This window comes from Chiloscyllium plagiosum, unplaced genomic scaffold (genome assembly GCF_037043375.1).
Source record: "Chiloscyllium plagiosum isolate Xiang-an unplaced genomic scaffold, Cpla_swu_hap1 HiC_scaffold_1, whole genome shotgun sequence".
Taxonomy (NCBI): domain Eukaryota; kingdom Metazoa; phylum Chordata; class Chondrichthyes; order Orectolobiformes; family Hemiscylliidae; genus Chiloscyllium; species Chiloscyllium plagiosum.
The window spans coordinates 141,431,559-141,453,650 of NW_028270139.1; the positions used below are offsets into that span (position 1 = coordinate 141,431,559).

Here is a 22,092-nt window from a genome sequence, read left to right on the forward strand (position 1 = left end):
ATCCAGTAACACGCCAGTCATTACCCTTTTTCTTTCGTTCTTCTCATCGTTTTTATTGCAGGGACTGAGAGAAATGGAACGAGGGAGCAGGTGATTTACAAAAGCGGAGAAGGTTGTGTCAAAAGAAAAATGCTTCACTCGTGATTTGTTTAAAAAAAACAGTATGTTCCTCCCCCACTCCACTCGCAATAATTCATCCATTTAAAAACACACACCTATTGAAAATACAACTTGCAACCCCATATTCCCACCCAAACTAAACTCAAACTGAACACCATGGAAGGACGGTTATGAAGAAAGTGAGGGAGCTAAGAAATATAACCGTCGTCGAGAAAAAGTGGGTGGAGCGAGGCCAAAGACACGCGCCACTAAGGTGGAGGTTTGTGACATACTATTGACTGACATGAAACTGCCCAATGACATCGCCTGTTGCTCCGAATCCTGCATGATTGACAGTGAAACGGGGCGGGCACATGGAAAGGCCTCTCGGCCGTTGGTCGGAAAGGGGGCGGGACATCGCGGGGGTCGGTCTTCGGGGGGAACGGATCTCGCAGAGAGGCAGTGGATGGTTCAATTTGTTCGTCACACGCTCGAGTCGCTCGGAAGAAGGTAAAGGGGATTTTTTAGCGTTATGCCGCATTAGCGGCGGAGAACACTTGGTTTAAAATTCTCCGCCATCTCTTTGAACGAGCGTCGTTGTATCGTGGTATCTCCTGCTTTCTTCTTCGTCCTCCCCTCGTAGTCCCGCATTATCACTGTCCGAATAATCTCTGGTGCCCTCTGCGTTCACCCTCAGTTGTGAATCTGTCTCCGCTGTTGTTCCAGGTGGGACATTCCATGCCACTCTGGCTGAGTGAGAACAGTGATGAAGCAGCAACAACAGACCATTCAGCCCATCAACTCTGCTCCTCCTTTCAGTGAGACCGTGGCTAATTTAATAAACCTCAAATCTATTTTCCTTCATTTTAGCATAACCCTTGATTCTCTGACTGATTAAAAAAAAATCTCTCTCTGCCTTGAAATACCTACTGACCCAGCCTCAGCAGCCCGTAGTAGTAAAGAATTCCATAATTCCTCTTCAATTTAGTCTTTAATGGGTGATTCCTTACTCTGCAAGTAAATCCTCTGGTCCTAACTCCTCCCATAAGGATTTTTGCATCAACCCTGTCATGTCTCCTAAGAATCTTGTATATCTCAATAAGGTAATTTTGCATTCTTCTAGACCCTGATGTGTAAAAGTTATTCAGTTTCTCCTCTTAAGACATTATCTCTGTACCTGGGTTCAGCATTGTGAACCTTATCCTGACTGCCTCAATATATCTTGGGTAAGGGTACCAAAACAAGTTATCTATATTATCTCCTCGACTTCCAACAAATTTATCAAGGTGATTTAGGTGTTTGTTCTCTAGAATTTCTAGGTTAAGGAGTGATCTAATTGAGATTTTCAGGACATTAACAGGGAAAGAAAGGATAGATAAAAGTAAACTATTTCTACTGGTTGAAGATTCTAGAACCAGGGAACATAGTCTAAGAATTAGGGCCAGGCCATTCAGGAAAGATGTTAGAATGCACTTCTATATGTAAAGAGCAGTGAAGGTTTGGAAGTCTCTTTCCCAAACAACAGCCAGTGCTAATTCAATTGTTATATTTAAATCTGAGAAAAACATTTTTTTTATTAAGCAAGTGTATTAAGAAATATGGGCCCACTGATCAGCCATGAGTTTATTGAATGGTGGAGCAGGCTCAGGGGCTGAATGACCTACCTATGCTCTCTGTGATTTCCCCTACGTAAAGCCATGTTGACTCTGCTTGGTTATAGGCAAAAGTGAGGACTGCATATGCTGGAAACCAGAGTTAGATCAGAGTGGTGCTGGAAAAGCACAGCAGGTCAGGCAGCATCCAAGGAGCAGGAAAATCAACGTTTCAGGCAAAAGCCCTTCATCAGGAATAGAGGCAGGAAGCCTCCAAAGTGGCACCACGCTGATCTAAACTCTGCTTGGTTATATTATGTTTTTAATAAATGCTCTGCTATTGTATCCTTCACAAGAGTCTAACATTTTCCTAATAACAGATGTTAAGCTAACTAACCTTTTGACTCTTTTTAAATAAAGTTGCCTTTTGCTTCTATTGCAAATCACATTAAATGAATGTCCTCTCATTTTTGTTCCATTTACAAGTGAGAATAGTTTATCCCTTTCTCCTCAACCTAGCCCACTCATGAGTTTGAAAACCAATATCAGATCTCATCTTAACTTTTTGTCCAAGGAGAACAGCCCCAACCATTCAGAAAAGATTTATAAAGATGTTGCCAGGGTTAGAGGATTTGAGCTATAGGGAGAGATTGAGTAGGCTAGGGCAGTTTTCCCTAGACTTGTCTATGTCTTTTTGCAATTTTGCATTGTCCTCCTCGCAGTTTGCAATTCTTCCATATTTTGTCATCTGTAAACTTTGAAATAGTCCCTTCCACTTAAGATCTGGACTATTAATGCTTAACAAAAAAAGCAATGTTCTCAATACCACCCTTGGGGTGTCAAGAGTATGGTGCGGGAAAAGCACAGCAGGTCAGGCAGCATCAGAGGACCAGGAGAATTGACATTTCGGGCATAACCCCTTCATCAAGAATGAGCGCCCCTCTGGGCACCTGCATGGGCCCCAGCTGTACCTGCCTCCGCATCAGTGGAACAGTCCTTCTTCCACAGTTACACTGGCATCATCCCCCACCTTTTCCTCTGCTACGTCGATGACTGTATTGGCGATACCCCATGCTCCCACGAGGAGGTTGAACAGTTCATCAACTTCACCAACACCTTCCACCCGAACCTTAAGTTCACCTGGACCAACTTAGACACCACCCTCCCTTTCTGGGACCTCTCCAGTGACTGACTTAATACAGGCATCTACTTCAAACCCATGAATTCCCACAATACCTCTTCTCACCCATAGTCCCTTACTCCCAATTACTCCGCCTCCACCATATCTGCTCTCAGGAGGAGCAATTCCACTTCAGGGCATCCCAGTTGGCATCTTATTTCAAGAACTGCAATTACCCCTCCCACTTAATCAACAATGCCCTCCAGTGCAACTGCTCCACTTCCCGCACCTCCGCCTTTGAACCCCACCCCTCCAACTGCAACAAGGATGGAACACCTGGTCTTCACCTTCCATCCTACTAATCTCTGGATACAGCACATTATCCTCTGCCCTTTACATCTCTATGACTCTATTTCCATCATCTACAATCAGACCCCACCACCAGAGATATTATTCCCACCCCACTCCTATCTGTGTTCAGCAGACCATTCCCTCTGTGACTCCCTCGTTAGGTCCACGCCCCCACCAACTCACTCTGCACTCCTGGCAGCTTCCCTTTCCACTGCAAGAGGTGTACAACCTACACCCACACCTCCCCTCTCTCCTCTGTCCAAGGCCCCAAGGGATCCTTTCACATCCGGCAGAGATTTTCCTGCACATTCAAATGCCTCCTCTACTGTGTCCGTTACTCTTGATTTGGGCTCCTGTACATTGGGGAGAATTCACAGAATGTTTCAAGGAATATCTCTGGGACACACACGCCATAACCCCACCGCCCTGTGGCCAACCACTTCAACTCTCCCTCCCAGTCCGCCAAGGACGTGAAAGTCCTGGGCCTCCTCCACCGCCAAATCCAAGCCACCCGACAACTGTAGGAAGAACGCCTCATCTTCCACCTTGGGACCCTCCAACCACACAGCATCAACGTCGACTTCACCAGTTTCCTTATCTCCCGTCCACCCACTTCATCCCAGGTCCAATTCTCCAACCTGGCACCGTCCTCTTGAACTGTCCTACGTGTCCATCTACCTTCCAATCTATCCACTCAACCCTCCCCTCTGTCCTATCACTGTCAACCAATCCCTCCTGCATCTACCTATCGCCTTCCCAGCCACCTTCCCACCCCGCAATCCCCCAACCCCCATCCTCGTATTTATCTCTCAGCCCCCTTCTCTCTCCCACATTCCTGATGAAGAGCTTCTGGCAAAAACATTGACTCTTCTGCTCTTCGGATGCTGCCTGACCTGCTATGCTTTTCAACTCTGATATTCCAGCATCTACAGACATCACTTTCTCTCTGAAGTTGTATATTAGCATGCTTGGATGATTAGCTAACTAAAAGAAGACAAAGTTGGTATATAGGGGGCATTTTCAGGTTGGCTACCTGTAGCTAGAGATATACTACAGGTTTAGAAGTGAATTGTAACTAAATTTGCAAATGCATAAAAAAAGTGAGAAGGCAAGTGGTAAGAATGACAGCAGTATAGACTGGTTCAGTGAATGGCCAAAAAAACTTGGCAGAAAAAAGATATTGTGGGACAATGTGCGATGATGCAAGATGAAAATAGGAAATGAATATCATTTCAACTGAGAAATACCACAGAAAGCTGCTACACAGAGGATTATATGGCTGCTTGTACGTAAACCATAAAAAGACCACAAGAAATTTGATCAGGAGTAAGCCACTGGCCCCTTGAGCTGGCTCCAACACTCCATGTGATCAGAGCTAATCCAAAATTCTTCATATCTATTTCCCTGCATCTTCCCCAGAACCCTTAATTCCTCTACTAGTCAAAAATCTATTTATATCAACCTTAAAATATACGTGAGGACTCTGTCCCCACAGCTCTCTTTTGCAAGGAGTTCCAAAAACTCAGAACCTTCTGAGAAGAAAGTCCTCAAATTTGCACCTCTTTATTCTGAGACTATGCCCTCTGGTCCTAGATTCTCCCGTGAGAAAAAAATACTGTCAGCATTTATCCTGTTAAGAATTCTATATTTTCAGTTAGATCATGTCTCATTCTTCTGTATTCCAGTGAGTAGAGTCCCAATCTGCTTAGCCTTTACTGATAAGGCAATCTCCGTACACCAGAGATCATCATAGCGAACTTTCCCTGAACTGCCTCCAATGAAATTATATCTTTTCTTAAATGAAAGGACCCAAACTACTCATACTTCTCTAGTTGTGATCTCACCACCACCTTGTACAGTTTCACTAAGATACCCCTACTCTTATACTGCAACCCCTTTGACATAAGGGCCAACTAATTCAAGACATAGTTGGGTAGGCATTTGGTCTTTATTTCAAATGGAATCAAGTGTAAAAAAAAAAGTGCAGTCTTGCTAAAACCATACAAGGCAGTAGTTAAACCGCATCTGAAAAACTGAACAATTTTAGTATTCTTATCTTCCGAAACATATGCTGGCATTGGAGCTGACCCAGAAAAGGTTGTTGCAGATATGTAGCCTTTCTATTGCCTTTCTAAAATGAGTTTGGCAGTTTGGAGATTAATGGGAATTTGTTTGCATTAGTTTACAAGCTTACTTCAAGGGGGTTGAAGTAAAAGAGTAGAGAAGTCTTAATTTATGAATAGTATAGTTAATTTGGCTTTCAGACCGAAGATTTTGGAATTTCTTCAGGGGGCTTATTCGAAACATTTACAGCTTGGAAAAGCATTTTTTTTAGATTCAGTTTGTAGAAGTCTTGAACATACAACTGAAGCTGGATATGTAGAAGAGTTGCTACTGAGAAAAAGAAGTAGTTCTAAGACTGTAAGAAAGATATCACCCAGTGGAGAAATTTTGGTTTCAAAGATCCAAGCCAAATTTGAAGATATTAGGAGCAAGGTATAAAGGAGACATCAGAGGTTGGTTCCTTAGGCAGAGAGTTGTGAATGCATGGAATGCGTTGGCAGCTGTGGTGGTGGAAGCAGAGTCATTAGGGACATTTAAGCGACTGTTGGACATGCACATGGATAGCAGTCAGTTGTGGGGTGCTTAGGTTAAGTTACTATATTTTACATTAGGATTAAATCTTGGCAAACATCATGGGCCAAAGGACTTGTTCTGTGTTGTACTTTTCTATGTTCTAAGTTTTTGTTTAAAACTCTGAAAGGATTGTTTGAAGCTCAAAAGGCCTTAGCTTCTTGCTGCAGCCTTGCTACAATTGAGCTATCAGTTTATTAAGATGGGGAATGAAAGCCACAATTAAATTAAGCCCCATAGATGTGAATCAGAATGAAATGCACTCTAGTGTGAGGTCTGTAAAGGAGTGTTGCAAACATAAATAGGATTCAGTATGTTTAAATTCTGTTGTATATAAATAGTTTGATCTATTCCATTTTACCTTCATTTCTTTTGCATGGTAAATTTATGTTTTATTGCTAAACTCTAATCTAGGGTAGTGAGTGTTTCAATGAAAGACCACCTGATTAAAACCAAAAAACAAAATATGATCTTTCAAGGCAGAGTTCAGTCTTGGATATGACTTATTCAGTCAAAACATTAGCTGGAATCATAACACAGGCAACATTCCCTCTAATTTTCTTTTTGGGTCCACGGGCCTCTAAGACCTATGCACCTATGTACAGCTATTCCTGATGAAGGGCTTTTGCCTGAAACGTCGATTTTCCTGCTCCTCGAATGCTGCCTGAACTGCTGTGCTTTTCCAGCACCACTCTAATCTAGAATCTGGTTTCCAGCATCTGCAGTCCTGCTTTTACCTATGTACAGAACTGGTAGTGCCATGATCGGTATGTCAGTTGTGTGCAGAACCTTGGAGCAGCTACCTGTATGCACCTGCATCTGGGGAGCTCAGAGGGAACGTTGGTGGAGGTTACTGTATTCAATCACTCTCCTGATGGAGTGATTGTTAGATTCTCTCTTATGGTCTTGCTAGCATTTGATATGAAGATTACTTGCAATTTGAAAATAGACTGCTTTAGAATCTGAGATTTCTTGAATAGTGCTGAACATTGTGTGATCATCAGTCAAAATAATGATGAGAAAGTCATTGACGAAGCAGCAGAAGATGATCAGTTAGGACACTGCCCTGAGGAACTCCTGCAGAGGTGTCTTCAACTGATATGTCTGACTTCACATTACCACATCCAACATCTTAATTTGTGTTCAGAATGGCTCAAACCAGCCAAGTGTTTTCCCCTGACTCCCATTGACTCTAGATTTGTGATGTCTCTTTTATGCCACACACCAGTCAAATGTAGCCCTGATATCTGCAGAATGCAGCCACAGCCAAGTTCCAAATATTAAGGACTGCTTAGATATGTTGGAAGTGGGGAGTGGCATGTTTAGGAAAGCAATACTGATCAGGAACTCGAGAGTTAGCACCAGTGTTACAGGTGCACAGTCACTCAATCAGGGTGTGGATGCTTCGACTTCCAATTCCAGAGATCACTGCCATGCACACACTCACTAATCTATGCTGTCGCAAGAAAATATGAAAGGAATGTAGGATATTATGGAGGAGACAAGTGTTTCTGCACCTGTAACCTTAACTTCATGCTGGTAAGTTTCATCCCCAGTGCCAGTGTCAAGGAGCTAGGTGGCTGCAGGATGTTCTGGGGATGGACAGGTGAAGAGCCAGAGATCGTAATCCAATTGGTATCAATACCAGAGGCAGAAGATGGGGTAAGACATTGCAGGCCGATTTCAAGAAATGAGGAAACATCGAAAATAGGAGCTAATTTAGCCACCTGAGGAGGTAACCTTAAGAGCAACACCCACCTCCCAAACAAGAATACCACTGTCATTTCCACCGATTATATAGCAGGTGCTGAGTCCTGTGCTCAGTGGTTCAAAAAACAGCTCTGCATCACATCCTCAAGGGTAACTAGAAAAGTGAACTAATGCTGTCTTGTTAACAAAGTCCATATTTCAAGGAGTAGCCATGGGCACCCACATGGGCCCCAGCTATGCCTCCCTCTTCGTAGGATATATGGAACAGTCCATCTTCCGCAGCTACACTGGCACCACCCCCCCACCTTTTCCTCCGCTACATCGATGACTGTATCGGCGCTGCCTCGTGCTGCCACGAGGAGGTTGAACAGTTCAGCCACTTTACCAACACCTTCCACCCCGACCTCAAATTCACCTGGACCGTCTCGGACTCCTCCCTCCCTTTCCTAGACCTTTCCATTTCTATCTCGGGTGGCCGAATTGACACGGACATTTACTATAAACCGACCGACTCCCACAGCTACCTAGACTATACCTCCTCCCACCCTGCCCCCTGTAAAAACGCCATCCCATATTCCCAATTCTTTCATCTCAGCCGCATCTGCTCCCAGGAGGACCAGTTCCAAAACCGTACAACCCAGATGGCCTCCTTCTTCAAGGACCGCAATTTCCCGTCAGACGTAGTCGATGATGCCCTCCACCGCATCTCTTCCACTTCCCGCTCCTCCGCCCTTGAGCCCCACCCCTCCAACCGCCACCAGGACAGTACCCCATTGGTCCTCACCTACCACCCCACCAACCTCCATGTACAACGTATCATCCGCCACCTCCAAACGGACCCCACCACCAGGGATATATTTCCCTCCCCTCCCCTATCAATGTTCCGAAAAGACCACTCCCTCCGTGACTCCCTCGTCAGGTCCACACCCCCCACCAACCCAACCTCCACTCCCGGCACCTTCCCCTGCAACCGCAAGAAATGCAAAACTTGTGCCCACACCTCCCCCCTTACTTCCGTCCAAGGCCTCAAGGGACACTTCCATATCCGCCACAAATTCACCTGCACCTCCACACACATCATTTATTGCATCCGCTGCACCCGATGTGGCCTCCTCTATATTGGGGAGACAGGCCGCCTACTTGCGGAATGTTTCAGAGAACACCTCTGGGACACCCGGACCAACCAACCCAACCACCCGTAGCCTAACACTTTAACTCCCCCTCCCACTCCACCAAGGACATGCAGGTCCTTGGACTCCTCCATCGCCAGACCATGGCAACATGACGGTTGGAGGAAGAGCGCCTCATCTTCTGCCTGGGAACCCTCCAACCACAAGGGATGAACTCAGATTTCTCCAGTTTCCACATTTCCCCTCCCCTCACCTTGTCTCAGTCAAATCCCTCGAACTCAGCACCGCCTTCCTAACCTGCAATCTTCTTCCTGACCTCTCCGCCCCCACCCCACTCCGGCCTATCACCCTCACCTTGACCTCCCTCCACCTATCGCAATTCCAACGCCCCTCCCCCAAGTCCCTACCTTTATCTTAGCCTGCTGGACACACTTTCCTCATTGCTGAAGAAGGGCTTATGCCCAAAACGTCGATTCTCCTGTTCCGCCTGACCTTCTCCTGTTCTGCCTGACCTGCTGCGCTTTTCCAGCAACACATTTTCAGCTCATATTTCAAGGTGTGTCTTACTCCAGATGTGATCTCTCCTTCCTGACCATGCTGGGTGGACAGATTAGCAGAAGTAACAATAACACGCATTGGCAGACATTTAAACAGATAATTCATGATTCTCAGTAAAAATACATCCTAAGAGAGGGATAAACCAATCGTGCCTAACCAAGTAAGTTAGTAAGCCTATTAGTTTGAATAGGCCAAAGTCAATGATAGCCTCAGAATCTAGCAAAGGAAGTTTAAAAAGATAGGGAAAATCAACTAAGAGGGCAAACTAGCAAGGCATATAAAACTGGCAAGAAATTTATTAAACATATAAAATGGAAGAGAGGTGAAAGTGAAGGTAGGCCTCTTACAAAATGAATCTGCAGAGATAGTTTTGGGGAACAAGGAAAAGGCAGAGGGGTGAAACATATATTGTTTCAATGGTATTTTACAGTGGTAGATACTTCAAATATCCCATTAATTCTAATGAATATAGAGGAGGAATTAACTATCAACACCATTATTAGAAATTTGGTACTTGCCAAACTAATGGGGCCAAAGGCAGGCGAGTCCCCTGGCTTGCATCCTAGGATCCTAAAAGAGGTAACTACAGAGCTAATGAATGAATTGCTTGTAATTTTCCAAAAAGCCTTGGATTCCAGAGAAGCACTGGAAAACTGTTATTATGACACTTCACTCAGAAAGGGACAGAGATAAAAAGCGTGCAATTATAGACAGATTAGCCTAACAAATAATGTTGGAAATGTATTGGAATCAATTATTAAGGATGTAACGGCAGCACATTTAGAAAGTCATAATCTAACCAAACGGAGTCAGCAAGGCTTCATGGAAGGGAAATCTTATCTCATTTCTTTGGGTTTTTGAAGAAGTCTTAACCAGAGTGGATAAAAGGGAACCAGTAGATGTGTTGTATTTGGATTTCTAAATCTATTCTACAAGGTACCTCAGAAAGGTTTGTCATAAATAAGAGCCCATGGTGTGGAGGTAATATGTTGGCATGGATAGAGAATTGACAATGGGCAGGAAACAGTAAGTGCACATGAGTTCTTTTTCAGGTTGGCGACCCATGACCAGTGGTGTTCCACAGGGATGAATGCTGGACTGCAACTATCATTAATATATATTAATGACTTCGAGGAAGGAAGTGAGTGTAATGTTGTCAGATTTGCAGATGACTTAAATAAGTAGAAAGGAAGTTTGTGAGAGGGGTGCACTTTACAGAGAGGTATTGACAGATTAAATCAGTGAGCAGCATGTTGACATTTTTTTAAAACATCATTCACAGGATCTGGGCTTTAATGGTTAGGCCAACAATCATTGCCAGTTCCTAATTGCCCAGAGGGCAGTTGAAAGTCAGCCACATTGCTGTGAGTCTGCAGTCACATGTAGGCCAGACAAAGTGAGGATGGCAGTTTCCTTCCCTAAAGGACATTAGTGAACCAGATGGGTTTTTCCTGACAATTGACAATGGTTTCATGGTTGAATATTGAATTCAGATTCTACCACCAGCCAAGGTGGGATTCTCTGCAGAGCTTAACCTGCGTCTCCAGATTACTGTCCTAGCAATAATCCCAGAAGGCCATCGCCTCCCCTCATACAAATGACGTATAATGTGAAGTTGTTCATTTTGGAAGTAAAAGCAAAAGAAAATATTATTAAACTGCAGAAAGCTGCAACACAAAGGGACTTGGGGTGTTTGTACTTGAAATATGGAAATTTAGCACCACACCTGGAGTATTGTGAGCAGTTTTGGTCCCCTTATTTATGGAAACATATCATTTCTGTGAAGGCAGTTCAGAAAATGTTCATAGGATGGTCCCTGGCGTGAAGGAATTGTCTACAAGCAAAGGCTAAATAAGTTTTTAAAATATCACTTATAGGACGTGGGTATTGCTGGCTGGCCAGCATATATTCCCTGTCCCTAGCTACCCCTGAGAAGGTGGTGATGCGTTGCCTTCTTGAACTGCTGCTGTCCACAACTGTAGGTTGACCCCCAGAATTCTTAGTTTGAACTCTACTCACTGGAGCTTTAGAAGAATGAGTTATGATCTCATTGAAACTTATATTTTTATGGATTTTACATGGTAAAGACTGAACGAATGTTTCATCACATGGGAGAATCTAGGACCAGAGTGCATTGTCCCAGAATAAAGGAGCACCAGCTTAAGACGCAGATGAGGAGAAACTTCTTTTCTCAGAGGGTTGAGACTCTCTGCAAATCCTTGCCAAAGTCCTCGTTATATTTAAGGCTGATATAGATTGATTCCATTACTGATCAAGAATCTACATTATGGATCAATACAGGAAAGTTGATGTGGGGAATGTTGGATCAGCCATTATCCAACTGAAAACTGGAGCAGTCTCAAGGGGCCAAACAGCCTACTCACGTTCCTATTTCGTATGGCCAAAGGAGATAATTAGTAAGTCAGAAGGGTGTTCATTGGGTGAAGCTCATTAGTGAATATGAAAGTGTGGCATCGAATAGAGCGACTACTATTCTTCCTCAAAGGATGGAGTAACATCTTGTCTCAGGACCCAGAAATCCAGAACCTATTCAAAATAAGAATTAATCAGCAACAACTGATCTCTTTTGCTGATAGTGAAGAAGATCCCACGGTTATGAATAACTTGATTAAAAAAACATGGCCAGATGGAGCTCATTACACAAAGGTTTATCTTAGAAATCAGAGCATCCTGTAGAATATGATGATTAAAGAGATTGTTGCAACAACGTGGCAGGAGAAGGTTCTCAAGTCTTTGGTGACAGAGTCATAGAGCTGTATAGCATAGAAACCGATCCTTTGGTCTAACTCATCCATGCTGATCAAATATACAAAATTAATCCAGTCCTATTTATCAGCATTTGGCCCATCTCCCTCTACATCCTTCCTATTCATATACCCATCCAGATGCCTTTTAAATTTTGTATTTGTACCAGCCTCCACCACTTCCTCTGGCAGCTCATTCCATACATGGACCACTCTCTGCGTGAAACATTTGCCCCTTAGGTCCCTTTTGAATCCTTCCTCTCACCTTAAACCTATACCCTCTAGTTTTCGACTCTGCTACTCTGTGGAGAAGACATTGTCTATTCACCCTATCTATGCCCGTCATGATTTTATAAACTTCTATAAGGTCACCCCTCAGCCACCGACGCTTTAAGGAAAATAGCCCCAACCTATGCAGCCTCTCCCTATAGGTCTAAACCTCCAACCCTGACAACATCCTTGTACATCTTTTGACGTGGCAGGAATAGGTTCTCAGGACATTGATGATATCCAAGGTGATAGTTAACGTTGCTTCAATAAATAGCTTATGAATCAATGTGAAAACAACATCCATAGGTCTTTTAAGATTTGAAATAAACTATTCAGACTGCGATATTAATGATTAGTAACACGAATGCACTGTAGTGGGTTATAAGAGAGATTGTGGCATGTCATAATATTGACTGTAGGAAATAGATATTTATTTAGTAATAGGTTAAAAAGTTATGGGAGCAGTCAGGAAATCCAAAGCAGCCGAGGCCAAGATGAGATCAGCCATAATCATATTAAATGGCAGAGGATGCTTTTGTGGCTGAATTACCGACTGCTCCTAGTTCTTACATTCATACATTCTTTTCCAATGCCTTTACCTGTGTGCATTCCAAACCTACGCCTGACATGTTCTGACAAAAGTAGAAAAAGTCAACTGTGTCCATCCGGAAGGATAAAGGCAACAAAACTTTTGGGTATGCTAATTGCCTCCAGACTGCTCTCTAGGTATGAAGTTAAATACAAAGGATGTCCAAAGAAACCTTGGGATTCAAGTGATCTTTAAAGTGCCACAAATAGGTGCAGTAAATAATCAAGAAGGCTTAGGCCTTTGCATCTAGAGGAATGGAGTACAAGGATGCAGAAGTTATGGTGCAGTTATACAAAACCCTAGTTCGACCATTTGGCCTACTCTGCACAGATGTGAGCACCACATCTTCAAAAGGATAAATTTGCCTTGAGGCACTACAACATAAGCTTGTGAGAATGGTACCTGGACTAGGTTAAAGGTGATCAGATGGTAGTCTTCAAGATAATAATACGAAAAGAAATGGTAAATAAAGTACTTCCAAAGATTTAAGATTCTAGAACTTGGAGACATAATCTAAAAATTAGGGCCAAACTATTCAGGAGAATTTGTAGGAAGCACTTTTACACACAACGAGTGATAGAGGTTTGGAACTGTCTTTCACAAACTGTTGATGATTCTTGATTAGTTATTAATTTTAAATCTGAGATAGCGAACTGTTAAGCAAAGGTGTTAAGGGAAGTGGGCCAAAGACAGGTAAATGGAGTAGTCTCTTAATTCCAGATTTTTTTTATTGAATTCAGTTTCCACCGTCTGCCATGACAGGATTTGAATCGGGGTCCATCAACATTCGCTGAGTTTCTGGATTAATAGTCTAGCGGTAATACCACTAGGTCATTGCCTTCCCATAATTGCCAATCCTTCAGTGTTGACGGCGCAAAAATTTGGAATTCCCTCCCTAATGGCATCCTACAGCACATGGATTATGGCAGTTCAAGAAGGCAGTTCACTACAACTTTCTCAAGGACAACTATGGACGGATGAAAAATGCCGTCCAGCCAGCAACAAGTGAATTAAAACGTTTTAAAAATTCCGAGCAGCTTCATGCAACTGATTCCTGGAATGAGAAATTTATCTTGAGGAAAGATTGGTCAGGTTGGAAACACACAACTTAGAATTTAGAAGAGAGGGAGAGATAGATAATCTTCTTGAAACAGATAACATTCAAGGGGACTCAACAGAGTGGATGCTGAAAGGTATTTCCACCTCTGAAAATTGGAACTATTCAAAAATAAGGTGTTTAAGCCAGTGGTAAGGAGAAGTTTTGTTCTATCAGAGGATCATGATTTATGGAACTTTTTAAAAAATGTTTTATTTATTTATTGTCCAGCCTCAAAGTGGTTCAGGAGACAGACATCCGCTGTTTTGGTATGATCAAGAAGACCATACCAAAAGGCAGTTCACACATTATATAATATTCAAGATCAGGAGTTTCCATTATCCAGCGATACAGCTAGATAAGAGGTGGAAAAGTAATAAGCATTCAAAAGAAGATTCTGTCCAGGGGAACAATCAAGGCAATTTTTGTTTTTTATTTGCCGACTGAGCAAAGCAGTCAGAAAACCATACAACGAGAACAACCTCAAAAAGGATAGAAGAAACGAGAAGCACACAGATCTATAAAATCCGTACATCAAAGCAGCATCTGTCTCTACAACTAGGACCAAAGGAAGTCGTATATCGCAACAAAAAGGTACAGTCCCAAGGACTTTTACCAGAGAAGACACAACACAGCAGACGGAGTCAACAGGGAAAACATTTCATCGAGCCTTCAGAATACTCAACCCACTACTGCATGTCCCAACCGAGGGGTAACTTTGTGAGTTTAACAACTGTGAATAAAGGATCTTGGGGGATTTAGTTCAGTGAAGTCAAAGGGAAATAATCTATTTTGTTATTAGCCATATCGTTCACTATAATTCATAAAGGTAAGCCCAAAATTTTGACTGTCAATAAGTGATTTTGGTTGCGACCAACAAAGGTGAATGACTCTCATGTAAACAGAAAGGGGGCTGAAAGGGTATTGGGATAGGCAGGGATGTGGAGTTGAAATACCAGATGAGCAATCCTAAACGCAAGAAGTCCCATGTGGAAATGAGGTAACAATATACAAACCACCGAACAGTAATCACATGGTAGGATGAATCATAAAGAAAAAAAATAACGTGAGCTTATCAAAAACATACAGTGATAATCATTGTGGGGTGGGATGGTTAAATCTTAGATAGAGTCATAGAGATGTACAGCATGGAAAACAGACCCTTCGGTCCAACCTGTCCATGCCGACCAGATATCCCAACCCAATCTAGTCCCACCTACCAGCACCTGGCCCATATCCCTTAGCAATAACATTAGCAAATTTGCTGATGATACTAAGCTGGGTGGCAGGGTGAAATGTGATGAGGATGTTAGGAGATTACAGGGTGACCTGGACAAGTTAAGTGAGTGGTCAGATGCAGTTTAATGTGGATAAATGTATGGTTTTCCACTTTGGTGGCAAGAACAGGAAGGCAGATTACTACCTAAATGGAATCAATTTAGGTAAAGGGGCAGTACAGAGAGATCTGGGTGTTCTTGTACATCAGTCAATGAAGGTAAGCATGCAGGTACAGCAGGTAGTGAAGAAGGCTAATAGCATGCTGGCCTTCATAACAAGAGGGATTGAGTATAGAAGCAAAGAGGTTCTTCTGCAGCTGTACCGGGCCTTAGCGAGACCACACCTGGAGTACTGTGTGCAGTTCTGGTCTCCAAATTTGAGGAAAGACATTCTGGCTATTGAGGGAGTGCAGCATAGGTTCATGAGGTCAATTCCTGGAATGGCGGGACTACCTTACGCTGAAAGACTGGAGCGACTGGGCTTGTATACCCTTGAGTTTAGAAGACTGAGAGGGGATCTGATTGAGACATTTAAGATTATTAAAGGATTGGACACTCTGGAGGCAGGAAACATGTTTCCGCTGATGGGTGAGTGCCGAACCAGAGGACACAGCTTAAAAATATGGGGTAGACCATTTAGGACAGAGATGAGGAGAAACTTCTTCACCCAGAGAGTGCTCTGCCCCAGAGGGCAGTGGAGGCCCAGTCTCTGGATTCATTTAAGAAAGAATTGGATAGAGCTCTCAAGGATTGTGGAATCAAGGGTTATAGAGATAGGGCAGGAAGAGGATACTGATTAAGGATGATCAACCATGATCATATTGAATGGTGGTGCAGGCTTGAAGGGCAGAATGGCCTACTCCTGCACCTATTGTCTATTGTCAAACCCTTCCTATTCATATACCCACCCAAATGCCTCTTAAATGTTGCAATTGTACCAGCCTCCATCACATCCTCTGGCAGCTCATTCCATACACGTACCACCCTCTGCGTGAAAAGGTTGCCCCTTAGATCTTTTATATCTTTCCCCTCTCACCCTAAACCTATGCCGTCTAGTTCTGGGCTCCCCGACCCCAGGGAAAAGACTTTGTCTATTTATCCTATCCATGCCCCTCGTAATTTTGTAAACCTCGATAAGGTCACCCCTCAGCCTCCGACACTCCAGGGTAAACAGCCCCAGCCTGGAACAGGAGAATTGACGTTTTGGGCATAAGCCCTTCTTCAGGAATCAAGAAGGGCTTATGCCCGAAACATCGATTCTCCTGTTCCTTGGATGCTGCCTGACCTGCTGCGCTTTTCCAGCAACACATTTTCAGCTCTGATCTCCAGCATCTGCAGTCCTCACTTTCTCCTCCCAACTCCTATACTCAGTACTCTGACCAATAAAGGAAAGCATACCAAATGCCTTCTTCACTATTCTATCTACCTGCGACTCCACTTTCAAGGAGCTATGAACCTGGACTCCAAGGTCTCTTTGTTCAGCAACACTCTCTAGGACCTTACCATTAAGTGTATAAGTCCTGCTAAGATTTGCTTTCCCAAAATGCAGCACCTCGCATTTATCTGAATTAAACTCCATCTGCCACTTCTCAGCCCATTGGCCCACCTGATCAAGATCCTGTTGTAATCTGAGGTAACCCTCTTCGCTGTCCACTACACCTCCAATTTTGGTGTCATCTGCAAACTTACAACTGTACCTCTTATGCTTGCATCCAAATCATTTATGTAACTGACAAAAGTAGAGGACCCAGCACCGATCCTTGTGGCACTCCACTGGTCACAGGCCTCCAGTCTGAAAAACAACCCTCCACCACCACCCTCTGTCTTCTACCTTTGAGCCAGTTCTGTATCCAAATGACTAGTTCTCCCTGTATTCCATGAGATCTAACCTTGCTAATCAGTCTCCCATGGGAAACCTTGTTGAACGCCTTACTGAAGTTTATATAGATCACATCGACTGCTCTGCCCTCATCAATCCTCTTTGTTACTCCTTCAAAAAGCTCAATCAAGTTTGTGAGACATGATTTCCCACACACAAAACCATGTTGACTATCCCAAATCAGTCCTTGCCTTTCCAAATACATGTACATCCTGTCCTTCAGGATTCCCTCCAACAACTTGCCCACCACTGAGGTCAGGCTCACCGGTCTGTAGTTCCCTGGCTTGTATTTACCGCCCTTCTTAAACAGTGGCACCACCTTTGCCAACATCCAGTCTTCCGGCACCTCACCTGTGACTATCGATGATACAAATATTTCAGCAAGAGGCCCAGCAATCACCTCTCTAGCTTCCCACAGCGTTCTAGGGTACACCTGATCAGGTCCTGGGGATTTATCCACTTTTAACCGTTTCAAGACATCCAGCACTTCCTCCTCTGTAATCTGGACATTTTGCAAGATGTCCTACAGTCTACATCTTCCATATCTTTTTCCACAGTAAATACTGATGCAAAATATTCATTTAGTATCTTCCCCCATTTTCTGTGGCTCCACATCTTTGAGGGGCCCTATTCTCTCCCTAGTTACCCTTTTGTCCTTAATATATTTGTAAAAACCCTTTGGATTCTCCTTAATTCTATTTGCCAAAGCTATCTCATGTCCCCTTTTTGCCCTCCTGATTTCCCTTTTAAGTATACAACTACTTCCTTTACACTCTTCTAAGGATTCACTCGACCTATCCTGTCTATACCTGACAGATGCTTCCTTCTTGAGCAAAGGTAGCATAGAATGTTTTCAGGATAGTTTCTTCGTATGGCACTTACTAGAGCCAACCAGAGAGAGGTTATTTTAGACCTTGTATTTCCAATGAGATATGATTAATTAATAATCAAATGCCTTCCAAGGTAGGAGCCTTATGTGATTGAATTTTACATAAAACTTGAGGAAGAGTGTATCTAAAACTAGTGTTTTAAATTTTAATAAGGGCAATTATGAGGGTTGTGCGAGCTAGCTAAAATGAGTGAGAAGTTATGTTAAATGACAGTGGCAGACATTTAGGGTATATTGTGGGATACACAGAACAGATATATTCTAAGAAGGAAGAACAACTGTAAGGAGGGACTCAGCACCCTTAGTTAACCAGAAAGTTAAAGATAATATCAAAACCTAAAAACCATAAGATATAGGAAATTGTATAAAGATAAATGACAGGCCTTAAAATTGGACAGAATATAAAAACGACAAAAAATGACTAAAAGATTAATAAGAAGGGACAAATTAGAGGACAAGCTTCTGAGAACTGTAAAAAGCAAACAGTAAGAGTTTGTATTCATTCCTACATTTTTTTTTAAATAGTGAGAACCGAAAGAACTGCAGGTGCTGTAAATCAGAAACAAAAACAGAAATTGCCTGAAATCAAAGTTAGTGTTTCCGGTTTGGTGACCCTTCCTCATAATTATAGATTCATGGATTCATACAGCTCAGATGGTAGCTAGGAAATAACAAAGTCAGCTTTGGTTCTGTAGAATGTTTGTCTGGAGAATTAATAATGGAAACTTAGGAGTTGGACGAAGAACTGAACAGGTGTTTTGAATTGATCTTCAATATTGAGAATACTGGCAACAATCTCAGAAATAGCTGTAATTCGAGGAATAGAAGGGAGGGAATGTTTCAAGAAGATTACAATCACCAGAAATGTGGAACTGAGCAAATTGCTGGACTTTCACACTTACAGCTCCTGAATATTTCATCTAAAGGTCTTAAAAGAAGTGGCTGATGAAATTGTTGGTGTGTTAGTTTTCATTTTCCAATGTGCCATATGTTTAAGGAAGATGCATTTAGATTTGGAAATAAACTGCAAGCCCTTTATTTAAAAAGGAAGAGAAACAAGAAATCAGAATCCAGTTGGCTTTACATCTGTCATACAGAAAATTCCAGAAACTCTTATTAAGCTCTTTAAATCAGGGCAGCTACAACAGTTCATGATAATTAAGCAGAATTGAAATGCTTTTATGACAGGGAAGTCATGTTTAACAAATTTATTGGTGTTCTTTGTAGAAGTTATGCATAAAGGGGAAACCAATTGACATGCTATACTTAGATTTCCAAAAGGCATTTGAAAAGTTGCCAAATATTGCAGAAAATAACTGCTCTTAGTGTAAAGGTATCATGTTGAAATGGGTAGATTATCTAGCTAACAGTAGAGAGTAGGCATAGATAGCTCATTTTCTAGTTGGCAAGGTATAATGAATGATGTCAGGTATGTCTATAATTATAGATTCATGGATTCATACAGCCCAGAAAAGACCTTTTGGCCCATCGAGTCTGCACCGACATAACTACCACTAAAAGTGCGCAAATCCCAATTTCCCGCACATGTCCTATATTCATGAATGTTCTGATAATTATGATTATTATGGGGAACTTTAATCTGCAAATAAATAGGCAAATCAAATCAGTATCAATACGGCAGAGGAGGAATTCCTGGAGCATGAACAGGTGGTTTTCTGGATCAAGTTGTTAAGGAACCAACTGGGTATTATGTAATGAGAAAGGAATAATTGGCTGTCTACTTGTGTGAGGCTCCTTGGGGGAGAGTGACAATAATTCTTCATTAAGTTAGTGAGTGGCTTAGTTAATTTTGAATCAAGCTCCTGAATATAAATAAAGAAAACTACAATGGTATGAGGCATAATTTGACCATGATAAATTGAGGAACATCACTTAAAATGATGAGGATCAATAGGCAATGATAAACAATTGTTCATTCCTGAAGAAGGCTTATGGTCAAAACGTAAATTCTCCTGTTCCTCGGATGCTGCCTGACCTGGTGTGCTTTTCCAGCACCACATTCTCAACTGAGTTGTTCATTCCTGTCTGGTACAAAAATAAATGGGAAATGTGATCAAACCATGGCAACTTAAGGATAATATTAGAACATAGAACAGCACAGTACAGGCTCTTGATGTTGTGCCGACCTTTTATCCTACTCGAAGATCAAACTAACCTACGTACCCTTCGTTTTACTGTCATCCATGTACCTATCCAAGAGTCGCTTAAATGGCAGCGCATTCCATGCACTCACCACTCCCTGTGTAAAGAACTGACTTCTGACATCTCCCCTAAACCTTCCACCAATCACCTTAAAATTATATCCCCTTGTGATAGCCATTTCTGCCGTAGGAAACAGTCTCTGATTATTCACTCTATCAATGCCTCCCATCATCTCCTGTATCTCTGTCAAGTCGCCTCTCATCCTTTTTCGCTCCAGTCAGAAAAGCTTTAGCTCCTTCAACCTTTCTTCATAAGATGTGCCCTCCAGTCTTGGCAGCATCCTGGTAAAACTCCTCCACACCCTCTCTAAAGCTACCACATCCTTCCTATAATGAGGCGACCAGAACTGAACACAATATTCCAAGTGTGGTCTAACCATACCTCTATAGAGCTGCAACATAACCTCGCAACTCTTAAACTCCCCCTGCTAATGGAAACCAACACAATATATACCTTCTTCACAATTCTATCAATTAGGGTGGCAACTTTGAGAGATCTATGGACATGAACCCCAAGATCCCTGTGTTTCTCCACACTGCCAAGAATCCTGCTTTTAACCCTGTATTTTGCGTTCAAACTTGACCTTCCAAAATGAATCAGATCAAACTTTTCCAGGTTGAAGTCCATCTACCAATTTTCAGCCCAGTTCTGCATCCTATCAATGTCCCATTGCAACCTATAACAGCCCTCCACACTATCCACAACTTCATCAACCTTCATGTCATCCACAAACTTACTAAACTTCCACTTCGTCATCCAAATCATTTATAAGAATCATAAAGAGCAGAGGTCCGAGAAACAATCCCTGCAGAACACCAATGGTCACAGAGCTGTAGGCTGAATATTTTCTATCTGGATCAGTGGTGCTGGAAGAGCACAGCAATTCAGACAGCATCCTTTTGCCTGTCCTCGATGCTGCCTGAATTGCTGTGCTCTTCCAGCACCACTGATCCAGAATCTGGTTTCCAGCATCTGCAGTCATTGTTTTTACCTTCCTGAATATTTTCTATCTCCTACTACTCTGTCTTCTATGGGCCAGCCAATTCTGTATTGAGACAACTAAATTTCCCAGAACTCATGCCTCCGAACTTTCTGAATGAGCCTACCACCATGAACCCTATCAAACACCTTGCTAAAATCCATCTACACCACATCCACTGTTCTACCCTCATCAATATGTTTTGTCACATCCTCAAAGAATTCAATAAGACTTGTGAGGAATGAGCTGCCCCTCACAAAGCCATACTATCTCTAATCAAACTATGGTTTTCCAAGTAATCATAAATCTTGTCTCTCAGAATCCTCTCCAATAATTTTACCGCCATATATGTAAGACTGACTGGTCTGTAATTCCCAGGATTATCCGTATTCCCTTTTTTGAACAACGGAATAGCATCTGGCATTATTCCAGTAGACAATGAGGATGCAAAGATGATTGCCAAAGGTGTAGCAATCTCTTCCCTCACTTTCTGTAGTATCCTTGGGTATATCCCATCTGGCCTGGGGACATCTTCCTTCTTAAAATCAATCTGTTCAAGCATATCAGCCTATTTCACACTGTCCTCACAGATGAGAAGGTCTCTCTCAGTAGTGAATATTGAAGCAAAGTATTCATGAAGGACTTGCCCTACCTCCTCTGACTCCAGGCACAAGTTCCCTCTACTATCCCTGATCGGTTCTGCCCTCACTCTGGCCATCCTTTTGTTCCTCACGTATGTGTAGAATGGCTTAGGGTTTTCCTTAATCCTGCCCGCCAAAGCTTTTTTGTGCCCCTTCTGGCCCCTTCTGCGTCTTCAGTACTTTGTAACCCTTTAGACCCCTGTCTGATCCTTGCCTTCTCAACCTTAAGTAAGCTTCCTTCTTCCTCTTGACTAGATGTTCAACATCCCTTGTCACCCATGGTACCTTCA

The 22,092-nt window shown here is 42.6% G+C and overlaps 1 protein-coding gene across 4 annotated transcripts in view; it reads left to right on the plus strand.

The window, feature by feature from the left end:
• The first annotated feature begins 536 nt into the window (after positions 1 to 536).
• Positions 537 to 22,092, plus strand: part of LOC122557992 (uncharacterized) — a 165,313-nt gene continuing 143,757 nt past the window's right edge. For 2 of the 4 annotated variants that reach the window (XR_015758372.1, XM_087991237.1), the window contains exon 1: positions 540 to 609. The gene's annotated coding sequence lies outside the window, so the exon portion shown is untranslated. Of the gene's footprint in view, positions 610 to 14,047; positions 14,635 to 22,092 lie in introns of those variants that run through there. The other 2 variants (XR_006313990.2, XR_015758374.1) reach the window with 2 other exon arrangements.